Below are 14,423 nucleotides of genomic sequence, written 5' to 3'. Positions count from 1 at the left end.
TTCTCATGATTAAAGAGCTGAGACATGGTTTTTGAACATTTGAGGCTAGCCATAGCCATCCTGCTAGCTGGCGAGATGACTCAGGAAGTAAGGCAGGGCAGGTCTACAAGCAATGACTTGGCCACATTCCAAATTAAGTCATTCATGTGCAAATGCATTTAAAGCAGCCCTTTTGTCTCATGACCAGTTTCCAGCATAGCTCATTGCCTCCCTTGCCCTGAGAAACCTAGCGTCAAATCTATATTAATTGCAAGATCAATGAATTGATATTCATATTCCCTTTCAACCATACATTATCTAAAGTTGAATACTAAAGTTGTTCAGAATCTCTTCATCGATTTCATTTTAAAGATTACCTCAGAAGTGCGTTTTTTAAAATCATTAGTTGCATGTTTTGGTGTTTCCAGTGATTCAGCTTGGTGACTACTTACTGATTTGGCTTGGGGTTTCAATGCCTTTGTTCAGAGGAACACAGCATCTGGCCTCACATGAGCCTTAGAGAGGCAAGAAGGGCTATTTGGCCAGGCAGCATTTCAAGGAAGTAACAAGCAAGAGTGTCTCCAGAACAAGGGTGGCTCCAGAAGGGGAGTATGAGTGCACAAGTGTTCTCCTAAACATGTGGCTTCCCCCCTCTCCCAGCCCCCATTTTTATTTCAGAAATCTAATATGTGGAACATAAGCTTACCCTCCTATAAATGCACTTTGCCCCTTCGGTGCTCCTCCTCAACTTTTTCTTTCTGGTGCCACCACTGCTCCACGAGTAGGATAAGGGGGCAAACAGCCCTCCAAAAAAGAAGTTCTGCCCCTATCTGCCCACCTGTTTTCAGGAATCTAACATGTAGGACAGCTTGTCCACATAGAAACACACTTGTCCGTGCCTTCTTGCCTCCGAAATGCTCTGGGGGGCCTCCTCAGATCCCAATGCCCTGCTGCTGCTGCCCAGCCCATACACTCCATGCTCCAACTGCACACATGTGCAGGCCAAGAAGGCCAATCTGCACAGGCCAAGGAGGCCCACCTGTGCCCACCCCTCCTGCCGCCAGGGGAGGCATGGCCTGCTCTGCTCTGCTCCCCCTCTGGTGGTGAAGAAGGGGAAATAGTGGTGGTGCACGGAGCATGGGGCAGGCAGCTCCAGCGAGGAAGTGGTGGTGCTGGATCAGCTGTGGGGCCCAAGAGGTATTTTTTTAAAAAATAAGGGGCCTCGCAGCTGGGGGCCTTGTTGGGGGTGGGGGCTGAAGCCCTTCAGCCTCAGGTCCGGGCATCAAAAATACCTAGGTGTGCCCCAGCTAAGAGATAAAATTCAGGGGCTGCAGATGTGGAAAACTTGTTCAAAGTTTGTAAAATCCACTTAAATGACTCCAGAGTTATTCTGGCTGCAATTTGGGGTGGGGTTTCATGGTCTACCAAGATGTGGCTGTCCTGGGACTTTCGTTGTTCCAAAATGGAAATTTAACCTCATTTGGAATGCAGGAACCTCAGGTATGTTTTCCACCTTTCCCAGGTCTTGCACAGATTCAGGTTTGCACAATTTTCTCCCTGCAAATGGAAGCTTCCCCGGTTTTTGTCTCTGCAACAATCTCGCTCAGTAGATAGTCTAAATCCCAAATTGGTCAGGAGGCTGTCTTGTAAGTCCCTCTATGGGGATCTGTAGTGGATGTAGTCCACAAGCTGTTTATCACAATATTGGTTATAGCAACATTGATATGCAAGGTACTATTCAACATCAGGAACTTTCAGGGGAAATTCATCTGCATTTTAGCTGCAGAAAGTATCTAAAGGAAATTAGCACACTTGGGGATTTTAATTTTACAAGGCCTTTACCCTAGCATCAAAATAATTTCTCTTAATTTATCTCATACATTCATACTGCTGAAATTTTAATTTATTTATACCATGAAGCAGTTTGGCAAAATAATCAGGCTTTTGAACTTCAGAACCTATTTATATAAACATGTGAGTGGATTAAACCATTCAGTTCTTGATAAAGTGAGGTAAAATAACAGAGCTCAAAATTAAGTTTAAGACATGAAAGCAAAAACTGAAGTGACCTTGATTACAGCTTGTCTAAGTTAGAAATTTTATTTCAAATAACAATATTCCCTTTGTCAATATTTGATTTGGCAAACAAAATACTATGAGCCACAAAGCCAAACAAAATAGGGGGATTGATGCTGCGCTGTGAATACTACATTAAATATAATAACCTGCCTAATTAAATGAGCGTTATGAAGGATAATAACATGGAAGGGTTTGTAGAGTTTTATATAAAGAGTTGCAATGAACATTTTGCAAAATTAAAAAAAAGAGAGAGCTTCCAGGAATCCTGTTTCTGCCCTGCACTGCCTGGTTTTCTACAGCATATATTTGAATTTCGGAGACCTCAAGCACAGGTGCAAATGTACACATTTTATAGGCTTTCAGCATTTCCCACAACTATTTTGAAAGCGCCATTCATAATCATGTGGTTAGAACAGAAATGAGTATTCATATGCAGACCAATTTACAGTTCAGTGCTTGGATGAGGATTTATAAAAGCTAACTGGAGACATGTTTTGTTGTCTCAGCTTTGATAGAGAGACCATTTTTACAAAATGTGTGGCTGGGGTGATTTGCTTTAATAATTTACCAAATTACTTGCAGTAAAATCTCTTCACCTGCTCTTTGTTTCCTTAGTATTCAAAACTGTGGATTTATTTTATATCCTTCCTCTGGTGCTTTTACTTCCAGACTTAAATCTCTCGCTGAAGTTATATTTGTGCTCACAGTTTTCTGAAGCATTAAAATTCTGACCTAATTTAACCCAGACAATTGAGCACATTTGCTTTCTTTGGCGCTTTCAGTCTCTCTCTTGTCATCCTTACCTCTTTTTCATTTAATCTTCATTTTCTGGTGGCGGACACCTTCTGTAGTATTGATTTTTTTGTTTATAAGTTCAGTTTTCTAATTTGTCTTCCCTCACATAAGACTCCAAGTTCTAACCAAAGAAAATAAGCTTAGTTATAAGCTAGCCCTATGATCCCTTGCCTTTCCTTGGTTTAATTTGAAAACCAAACTTCACTATGAAACAAACTCTATTCGAACAGATGACCCTTTGGAGGGAAAGCCATGAAACAAGAGTGGCCAGAATGCAGCAGGAAAACATGAATCAGCTGAAACTCTGCATTCCAACACTAGCCTGCTCTTCGTTGAATTATGTGATATAATGACAGACTATTGACATTGGTCTGAATGGAGAGAGGAAGATCACAAAAGGTATTTGAGAATCTGCTGCAACTGTTGAATTTCTGCTTGACACAATACTAGGCAACATTTTGAGAAAGCACTGTACAGATGCAATGGAGATTCTTCCTAACTCTCAGATTTCTGTACCAGTCCCATAATTGCATTCAATCACATAATCAGTAGGTAGTGAAACAAGCGGAGGCGTAACTATAATAGGGCAAGGGGAGACAGTTGTCTGGGGGCCCACTGCCTTGGGGGGGCAGAGGCAAGTCACGTGACTGACTCCCCCAGCTGCGCACCTGCCCGGGCTTCCTTCAGTCGTATTAATCCTCCGAAATTGATGTGGGTGTTAAGACCTAGAGCTACCAGAACAGCATGTCTTTCTCTAGTACCATTAAATGACTTGCTTTTTGTTACCACTATTCAGCCTCATTTAAGATTTCTTTACTTCATGAGCTGAGCTTCAGTGAGCGGGGGCTCATTTTAAAATCGTGTCGCTGGGCCCACTCCAACCTTGCTACACCCCTGGAAACAAGAATCATTGTTGTATTTTATAGTTTTCAAGAAAATATACTTTAAGGTTAGCCTAGCAACAGTGGAGACTGAAAATGTACCTTGTTGACTGATGTGATAATGACATCGCCTTCCTGTTTTGTCTGGGGCTGATATATTGCAATTTATTCTGCTGGGTTTTCTTTGCCTTCTTCTTTGCTGCCAACTAATAGGCCACAAAATCATTATGGTGAGAAACTACATGGGGGGATTCATCCAACCTTGCTACTAACTTATGAGGAGGTTGCAGCTGTGATTTGGTGGATACTGGGGCAGGGAACTGAGGACCCCTCTCTTTCTCTGATACTGCACACCTTTGGAGTATGAGGTGGCACCTCTTATTTGGGGGGATACTGGAGGGGTGCCAACACATGTGCAGAGTGCCTCCCCCCCACCATTAACTGCAGAGTGTGTTTCTTGTATTACTGTTAACTACAGAGTGCCATCCATAAACCCAGGATTAAAGAGCAGGGAAACCAAGGTAGATGGAATCTTTCTTGGCAGGAGTGGTGGGTACTGGGGGTTCTTTTATCCCTACCTTAATTTAAGTGATGCCACAGATCTGCCTGATATCTCTGGAGCTGAAGTATCATAACATCAGGGTCCTGCCAACCCAAAAGTAAAAGGCACTTTACTTTCTACACACTTGTTAGCCAGCCCCTCCTGCTCTGCTCTTACCTTCATCTTCTTGGCCCTCCCAGCTCAGGCTATATTCCCTTTAGGAACATGGCACACACTTAGGAAACACAGCTTTCTTGGTCTTTCAGTGCAACTAAGTAAACAGCCTCTTGCACAGATGCTGTCTGTTGCTCACCTTCTTCTCCCTCCCTCCAACTCCACTCCCAGGATCACTAGAGATGGTGGCAGAGAAAGGGTTCCTCTTTCCAGTCTCTTGCCCCGGGGCATTCTTGCCTTTTGCATTTGTTATCCTTCCCTAGTAATTCCTTTGGAGCACCGCACCGGGAGGCCAGAGCTCAGTCCTTGCTGGACATGCTGCCTTGCCTTCTGACCTAGAATTTCTCCTGTTTAACTCCCCGGGAATAAAAAATCTCAATGAAGGAAGCCTGCAATCGCAACCCCTGGGATCCATGTCCCAGGCCTGGGATAGGTAAGTAATAACTATAGACCAGTGCCTCTCCCCTTCTTTCTCCCTCTCTATCCCCTTTTTCTTTCTCTCTTTCTCACCCCTGTTTCCTAGTCCCTGCACCTGTATCCCCTGTCCCTCAGCACTAACCTGTAAATGTATATTGGAGGCCATCCAATGCCATTCTCAGAGCATTAACCCCTTAAGAGACCATTACCAGCAACCTTGCTGAGGCATTCACCGTTGCCTTTGCTGTAAATCTTTCCTCTTTGATAAAACATAACTTCACTTTCAAAGAACAAGTCTTCTCTGTTGTGCCCTTCTGAGTGCTCTAACACGGGTGTGTCCTATCCGTGGTCAGCTTTCCCGGTACCTTAATGTATAATTTGGCCCGATGCAGGTTTACACTAAGCTGCATTAAATTCCCCACATTAAGCCAAAGCATAGTCATGAAAGGTGGTAACTTCCACACTTCAGAGCAAACCTGGTAACAGATTTCTGGTGGAGTGGGTGCATGCAGCCATAAAACTGGTATTACTACTACTACCACTACTACTACTATGAATATTTATATACCTTTCTTCAACCAAAGTTCTCAAAGCGGTTTACATAGAAAAATAAATAATACATAAATAAGATGGTCTTCTGTCCACAAAAGGCTCACAAACTAAAAATAACATAAGGCAGATACCAGCAACAGCCACTGGAGGGATGCTGTGCTGGGGATAGATAGTGCCGATTGCTCTCCCCCTGCTAAATATAAGAGAATCACCAGTTGAAAAGGTGTCTCTTTGCTCAGTTAGCAGGGGTAACAATGTACTTCTCAACTGCCGATTATGGGGACATGCAATGGGGGAAAATGAAATATTAATCCTACTGTTTGCTCCACGGTTACCTTAATTTTGCAAATGCATGTTCAGAGTAAGTTAAAAGTGAAAAATAACACAGGGACTTCAGTAAGAAGTCTTATTCTTTGTCGTGGTGATGGTGGTGGTGGTAGCTGCAATGGTGGAAAGGCATTTTACCAGCCTTAGAACCACAATCCAATTGGGAAAAGGTCCTCATTTTATGCATGAAGCAGCAAGGAGTCAATTACATTAAACTGGTGTAAATTTCAGTTACTTTGGAAATAAAATCCAAGGGTTGCAGAAGGGAGATACTCTCCCATGAATACTTCAGGGAAGGCATTCTAACCACCCACTCTCAAATTTTGCCCTCAAAGGGAAGAACTGCTAGTGGAGTTTTGGGACTCAAACCCTGTGCAGTTGTGTTTAATCTGTAGGCACTGTACCAACCCTGACCGATGCTGATGTGCCCTTCATCCCGGCTTTCCCACTCTTTCCACACATATAAAGGGTGTTCTTACCCCCTTGCACAGATGCTGTCCTCTGCCCACTGAGCATATGGATGAAGGTGTCATATGAGGTGTTCTTTGTGTAGTAGATCACCATACCGACTGGACAAAAAGAGGAAATGGGGACATTGTGAAAATCATCCAATCTAAGACGAACCTTAAAGAGCTAACAGCCAGTGACAGCTGGTTTGTGGAGCAAAGCTTTGCAGTGGCTTGTATATAAGCCAATCCATTTCTCCCTGTTAAATGTGCTATCCAGTGCTGAAGAAATAGCTTTCCTCTTTACAAGACAGCAGTGAAATGATTGTAAATGTCATTTGGTTCATTATTTACCTTTTCCTTTTTGCACAGCTCACTGTAAATCTCACACCAGAGAATGGTACAAGCTGACATGCTGAGAGGGCTGAAAATGGACCATGTCCTGAAAAATATCTGAAAGCTGCTGGTTATGACATGCCCTAAAGCTGCATAAGATGTCAGCTGATTTTCTTTGTCTTTCTTTTCAGAGCCTAAATGGAAAACCAGAGTGTCTGTGTTCATCACATTGTGTTTGACTACTAGAAAAGATATGCATACAGAGTGGTTTTATTATCTTACCCCCTACTAAAAAAATATCCCATTAGGACTGGAATAACCTGATGATGCATGGTCTAGTTGGGCTTTAATGAATGTTTTCATTACCCCCCACCTTTGAACGTTAATACTGTGTATAGTTTAATGGCTGGTAAATAATTTAGTATGCACCATCTTTTTAAAAAATAATAATAATGCTGTTTTGTGTCAATGTGTGAATATATTAATTCAGAGTCCGATCTATTTACTCTGAGCAGAAATTACCAGGAAGTTCTCCTGCACAAGCCCCACAAAAATGCATGGAAGCTGGGCAAGACATAGTATCACCATGGTGGTCTTGAAGAGCTCTATTAATCTCTGAGAGGCTTGCACAATAGAACTTTCTGTCGGACTGTGCCTTCTGGATTTCATAAGGAGAGAAAACTGTGTGGAAGCAGTATGATCATCTGGCCTTATTGTCATGGGCATAGTTGAACTTCTCAAGTATATAATATTCTTCTGTTCATCCACAGGGCATGATCTACGCTTCATCATTACTGCAATCTGAATAGCTGCTAGAGATGAAAAGGGTAACTGCCACTAGAAATCTGCAAAGAGTGAATTAATTAATGTGTTTCATTATGTAAGAGACAACTGCCCAAGTTCTTATTTCATGTTGGTTTCAGAGGCATACTAGCACTGAAAATTAAACTTGGAGAGGGACAAATAGAGAATTAGCTGAAGTTTCACATCAGACCATGTAAAAAATTGATCGTGCTAATGTGGATTCTGTTTCCCAAGGAGGAAGAGTAAAGGAGGACATTGAGGAAGCTGCCAGTCAGTGGCCCTAATAGGACTCCCCTCCCCCCCCACACACACACACTTGAAAATAACACCCGAGACAGACCCTGATCTGGAGTGTGGTCCCTCACAGGTGCTCTTTTCAAAGAGAAAAAGCTCCCATCATGCCAGTGGCTTTCGCTTTCAGAAACAGAAGCTGGATAGCAATCACAGCAGTAGCAAAAGTTAAGAGTTAACGCTTCTCTGTCTTTCACCACAGTCTTGAGCCTGACTGGAGCCCTGTGCAGCTGTTATTGGTATTTTTAAAATATAGACAGGCAGGCACTAGCTTTGCAATCGGTTCTTGTTAAGGAAATGGATTAAATGGACCATCAGTACATGCCTTCAGCTGTGGGGAGGGATGAAATAGCATGCTGAAGAAGTGACATGAGAACTGCCTCTCCTGACATACGGTAGATGGAGGTATGAACACCTCCAGTGTGAACAGTTGGTTCTGTGGGGATGATTCTTCCCATCCTTACTCCAGTTCTTTAACCAAAAGCCAAAGAAGCCAAGAGCTTCTTTATGCAGGGTGAAGAAGCACTGCGAACTTCTCCTGTCCACTCTGCGAATGAATCAGGACTTCCATGGAAATACCAGATCACATTGAGGTTTTTATGGGAGTGTCAGACTCCCAGTGGACGAGGTGGGCTCCTAGGCCTTCTTGGCCTCCAGAATGACTAGGTCAGCACCAAAAAAAGGTAAGCCTCAGGAACAGCGAGGGGAGGAGGTTAGATTGTCACCTGAGTCCTCCTCCTAGCTTGCTGCATTCAGCCAGTTCCCTCTCCTGGAGAACTCCAGGCTCCCATACTTAGAAGCAGGGGCATAGCCATCATTGTGTGAACGGGTTCAAAGAACCCGGGCCGCCAATGAAAAGGGCCCCCAAAGAGGAGCCCAGAGCAAACTCCCCCATCCCACGCCCTTGCCGCTAAGAGCCCAGGCAAACTCTCTATTTGTTATTTCAGGCAGCGTTGGCTGCCTGAGAGGACATTTTCCCCTTTCTCTCCCTCCAGCCATGATGTCACGCGCAAAGGGGGCTAGGCCCAGTCTGCCAAGAGCCCAAGCGAGCTCTCAGCCTGTTATTTCAGGCAGCACTGGCTGGCTGCTCTCTGCTTAGCAGCCTTCCTCCACATGGAGGAAGCAGAGAGGTGAGAGGCTGTAACTTGGGAGGAGAGAGCAGAGCTGGACGGAGCTCGCTGCCTCCCATCCTGGATGCAGATGGAGGGTAATGGGGAACTCTCCCCTCCCCACCACCCCACCTTCCCTGCAACTGCCACCACCATGCCCCACCCTCCCACCAGGTAAACGTCTCCTAGGGGAACTCTCCCCTCTTTGCCCCCCCTCCCGCAGCTAGAGTCACCACTGCACAGTGGGAGGGTTTTTGTTTTGTTTTGTTGTAAAGGCACGTGGGCGGGTGTGGGGACAGCGGCAGTGCAGCAAGTGGCTGCAGGAGCCCCCCAACCTTTGGAGGCCCCCCAGACCTAGGAAGCCATGGGCCAGATCCCCAAGGTCCAGGGGCAAAAGTGCCTCTGCCCAACAGTATTAATACTGCTTTCTTTAGACAAGTGCTAAATGGATGCAGGCCTAGGAAAATGGTCAGTGAACACATCAGCATAGGGAAAAGAATGGCAAATAATATAAGTCCCTGTTCATCGCCCAAACCCCACCACATTTGCTGAATGCAGGGGAGAAAAACCAACGGCATAGGGTTTGTGTGCCCGAGAGTAACACTGGTCCTTTTTGATGTAGAAATTGAGGCAGAATGAGATAATAGACCAAAATCATAATACAATTATTTCTAGTTAGAGAAAGACAATGCCTAAATCATAGCCATTTGATTAGCAGAGCAACATAACAGGGCTATTCTGACAATCAGCAAAAATCGGGCTAGCCTCCGCTAGCCCTATTTTTGCTGATCGTCAGAACCACCGGGCTCGCAGCCGAGCCTGGTGGTTCTGGAGTGGCTAACCCGCTCCTCTAGCCCGCCCCTTAGCCCAGGTTTGCGGAGCAAGCGCTCCGCAAACCTGGGCTATCTGCTCATGAGTAGCCACGGCGTGACTCCGTGGCGTGGCTCTGCAGTGCGGCTACTCATGAGTAGACCCCCAACCGGGAGGCGAAAAGCCACCTCCCAGCTCGGGGGTCTCCTCAGTATGCCCTGCGCACTCGCACAAGGCATACTGGGGCTTCCGGGGGCCCCATACTGGGGCCCCCGAGCTCCCCAGCCCCTGCCAGCTCCATCTCGGAGCCGGCAATCGTGTGGGTGGCCAATCCGGACACCCAGGGCTCCCTCCATGCTCATAGCTCGTGAGACCCGGTCCAACAATTCACACCTCCTCCTTATTAATGTTGTGCTTGGATGCAAGAAAAGCTCTGGTGGCTGTGGTCCAAGGGATGTAGAAAGTTCTCCTATGGTTTTGTTTACATTTCTATCCCACCTCATCCTATGGGTTTAGGACAGGCAACACCAAGACCAGCAATCCACTAAAATCGTAATGCTAATTCACATGTACATGGTCCCCTACATGCAATGAAGGGACAGATGTGTCAAGAACACACCTGCCCTGACATCAAGGGCATGCCAAGGTGTTCTCGGTATGTCCATTAATTGCTCACACATGATTAAAGGACATTCCTAAAATGAACCAGCACAATGATGTTTGGGTGAGTGTGTTCTCAGCTTGTCTGCCCCTTCATCACATCTGGGGGGAGGAGTGTGTTTGTGTGAACCAGCCCATATAAAATAATATTATTGAAAACATATAATACCAAAAATTCCTGGGGGGTTGGAATGTCTCCAAAATTCATACAGCATTGTGAGTAGTATTACTCCACTAAGTAGCTCACCATGAGGTAGTGTGATTCCCCACCCCTGCATCCTTCGTGAAGTAGTTTGTTTTAAAAGTCCGTTTATAGAGTCACATTTCCCTGGCAGAGCAATAACACTCCTATTGGTTGAGCTGATCATGACATCTCTTCTACACAACCTCCTGGTTTGCTCCTACACTTAAATTGACAGAGTGGGCTTTATAATTCAAAAATTTGACCTTCAGAAACAAAACAAAACAAACAGCCCTCTTATATGGCATGCCAGAATAGGCAAAAATATTTTTATTTGATTTCTCTTCCCCCCCCCCGCCTTTTTTTTTTTTAAGGGAGTGAGTGTGTTGGAAAGGAGGGGAGCAAAAAATAGCTGCTCAGTCTCTCACTCCTTTTGTCTTTAGCCTTGGAAACAGCTGGGAAGGAATTCTGTCAGGACTGGCTCCTTCACATCTGGATGTTTTTCGCACAGGGCTTTTAAAGCACTTTAGCTTGCATCTCCTCCAGAATGGAGGGGGTGCGTTCATATATCAGGCAGGGAGATTTACCTCAAAGTCCCTGCGAGCTATCGGGGGCGGGCACTTCACACACAATTCGGGTTTCTCACTGCACGTTAGAGTGCAGCCCGATTTATATCTGGGCTTTAAAAATCCACTTTTTGCATCGGGTTTTTGGGATAACCTTGAGTTCACAGTACAGCCTCTCAGAAAACTCGCAGTAAAGCCTGTTGTATGGAGAACTCCCAGGAAAGGAGAAATGTCTTGAAAATAAATGTCAACCATTACACTGGAATGGTTTAACTCCTGTCTCTGAGGCCTGTTCCCCTATATCACATAGGCCTCAGCTAGCTTCTTAGCTGTGACTACCTCAATCAGTCAGTGGCATCCTCCTTTGTTTTGCTTCATTTTACCTTAAAGTTCAGAGCCTTGATGCTTCTCTTTGGCTTTTAGCACTCTCCACTCTTATACCTCATAAGAGGAAGGGGCTGTCGAGTTCCTAGTAAGGGTCAGAGAAGTCCCAGGACTTTTAACAGTTGTATGACAGGCAGACATTCAACAGGTGGAACTTTCCCTGGTATATAATGGTGGAAGCAGCACTTGTCAATATCCTGCCTATACTTCAGCTGCCTGGCAGCCAGAATTTCAAAGGGTAAAGTTCCAATCTCCAAATGCTTGGGGAAATTCAATCTACTGAGTTTCTGCCTGCCCTTCACTAGCACACATTGCTAAGAAACATTCAGTTAAGACCCAGAACTCCAGGCGTGATGTAACCAAGTAATATTTCAACTATAAAAATTGCCATGCTTCCACCATGCCTGAAGCTCTGGAACATAGTTACAGCATTTGTCTGCAGAGACAAACACTGTAAGCGTGAAAATATTATTTCCATGATTGGAAAGCTGGAGCTCTCTTGGGACACTGCACTCAACAGTGTGCCCTTTTTCTCTGAACGTCTGGAGAGGACATTTCTGTGTGGAATGTATCTGTATGCCTGCCTGCCTGCCTTTTTCTCTCACTCTTACACATACAAAAGCACAATGTTGCTTTCCTTGTTTGATCATTGCCTTCAAAATTTCTTTCAGCTGCTGGTAAACAAACATTGGAACATGTTTGCATGCAGACTGTAAAACTTAACTGTAATTTTACCTTTCTGTTTTGCAGCTGGCAGAGTCCTTTAATTAGACACAGAAAGTAAGTGTGTGTGTGTGTGTGTGTGTGTGTGTGTGTGTGTGTGTGTAAAACAATCCCTCTGGAGAAAAGTAGCATTCAGGAAACAGAGGAAGAAGAATCTGATGTAACAAGCAAGGTAATGTTAAGAGCAGAGCAAAAGTTCATTGGGGAGAAGCAGGAGCGTTGTCCCTTTGGTGAGCAAATACTTTAAGACAGGTATTGATCTAGCAAAGGAGGAAAAGTGTTCACTTGCCATCATGAAATAGCGCTTATTAGGGGTGAAAAATGCAAGAACAAGGTTGCAAGTGATGAAAAGGAACTACACATTTGTTTGTGATCAGCTGGCATTTGGGAGAGGGAGAAAGAGAGAATATTTTTCTCTAGTAATCTAGATTCACACTAGATTTACAGGTTTACTCTGGATTTACCAACAGGGAATGTGTACAGTGTGGAAGGGTTTTGCCCTGATCTGGCAGGGCTCTTCTTAAGCTAAGGGAAATGCACACTTCCAGTTACTCAGAGACACGCAGTGGCACCTTCAATGGTTTTTGACAGATCACAGAGGTACCATAGGTTTAACTTTTGCTGCTTGTATGTAGTGGTTGTATTTCCTTTTACTATTACTGTACTGAGTTATTTAATGTTTTATGGTTTGAAAACCCTCTTGTTAATCGAGCCCATCTAGTCCTGCCTTCCTGCACAGAAAAAGTGACAGCCCTTCAAGTATTTAAAGAATGCTATGTCTTCCTCCCTCTTCTCCACATTAAACAAACCCAGTTCACTTACTTCATAACACATGCCCATCTTTGTTCCTCCCCTCTGAAATGTTCCAATTTGTCTATATCCTTCTTAAATGTCGCTCAGACTGGACTCAGTACTCCAGATGGGGTCCAGTGGTATAGAATTAAGTGGAACTAATACTTCTTGTGATTTGGAAACTGTGGTTCTGTTATGAAGCCTAGAATCACATTAGCCTTTTTTGCACCCGCAGCACACTGCTGGCTCATGTTCAACTTGCAATCAACTGGATCAGGTGGAGGTAGCTATAGGGGAACAACAGCAGGAGAGAGGGCAAGCCCTCACCCCCTGCCTGTGGGCTTCTCAGAGGCATCTGGTGGGCCATTGCGTGAAACAGGATGCTGGACTAGAGAGGCCTTGGGCGTGATCCAGCAGTTCTTAACTGCAATCCCAAGTTTCTTTTCACATATGCTACTGCAAAGCCAGGTATCTATCAGATACCACTCATTGTTTTTCTTTGCCTAAATGCAGAGCATTTTGTTGGTCTCTGTTAAATTTCATTTGTTAATTTCGGCTCCGTTTGCATTCTAGGAAGGTCATTTGTTAATTTCAGCTCCGTTTGCATTCTAGGAAGGTCATTTTGAATTTTATTCCTAAGGTATTAGCTGTCTCTCCCAATTTATGTCATGTGCAGATTTGATTTTATATCAGTGATATAAGTCACTGATAAAAATGTTGTGAAGTTTCAGCCCTGAACATAGCCCTGCAGCATTCCACTTGAAATTTCCGACCACTTTGTTAAAGACCCATTGCAGATATGAGTCATCTTTATGTGTGTGTTTTCAACCAGATACAATAAGTTGGAAAGTCACATTTGGCAGGTTAAATCTGCTATAGACATTGTTTTTCTATACTTTATTGAGAAACATGTAGGGATATAGCTCAAAGATGGTGGCACACCCACGCTTCTATAATGTGCATGTAGTCAAGATACAAGACACACATCTGGTAAAATATTTAGACATCTGCAGCATGTCTAAAAGTCTCACATTGAGGGTCACTTCAGTGATTACAGTAGAAGAAGCTACATATTAAAATTTTAGTGTGTACCCATTTCCACCCTGCATAGGGTGAAGCAGATACATGGCCTGTTCTCACTGTATGTATAACAAAGAAACATGCACTGGGGAGTTGTTGGATATGCAGGGTATATATAGTTTGAAGATAGAAGTACCTAGTAATTTTTAACATTGTACATGCCTGTGTGACATGCGCAGTGCACATATTTATTTTGATTTTTTAAAATTTTATTTATTAACATATTTTTATACTGCCCAAAACTTACGTCTCTGGGCGGTTTACAACAAAATAAAAACAAAGTGAAACATTTGTTAAAACAAAAAATGAAAAGTCTAAAACATTACAACAATTTAAAAAATTTTAAATAATATTTTAAAACAGCATTAAAACCATTAAAACAATATTAATTAAAAGCCTGGGTGAACAGATGCATCTTTAAAGACTTTTTTAAAAGCTGTCAGAGATGGGGAGGCTTTTATTTTACTAGGGAGAGCATTCCAAAGCCTACAGTTTA

General features: G+C 43.8%; 1 long non-coding RNA gene across 2 annotated transcripts in view; it reads left to right on the top strand.

The window, feature by feature from the left end:
- Positions 1–1,145: 1,145 nt before the first annotated feature.
- The window catches only part of LOC128352894 (uncharacterized), a 30,273-nt gene continuing 16,995 nt past the window's right edge, over positions 1,146–14,423 (top strand). For both annotated transcript variants that reach the window (XR_008320683.1, XR_008320684.1), the window contains exons 1-4: positions 1,146–1,479; positions 3,084–3,252; positions 7,298–7,354; positions 12,083–12,112. This is a non-coding gene — a long non-coding RNA (uncharacterized LOC128352894). The remainder of the gene's footprint in view (positions 1,480–3,083; positions 3,253–7,297; positions 7,355–12,082; positions 12,113–14,423) is intronic.

Source organism: Hemicordylus capensis, chromosome 4 (genome assembly GCF_027244095.1).
Source record: "Hemicordylus capensis ecotype Gifberg chromosome 4, rHemCap1.1.pri, whole genome shotgun sequence".
Classification (NCBI taxonomy): domain Eukaryota; kingdom Metazoa; phylum Chordata; class Lepidosauria; order Squamata; family Cordylidae; genus Hemicordylus; species Hemicordylus capensis.
This window is presented reverse-complemented; position numbering and strand designations above follow the sequence as displayed.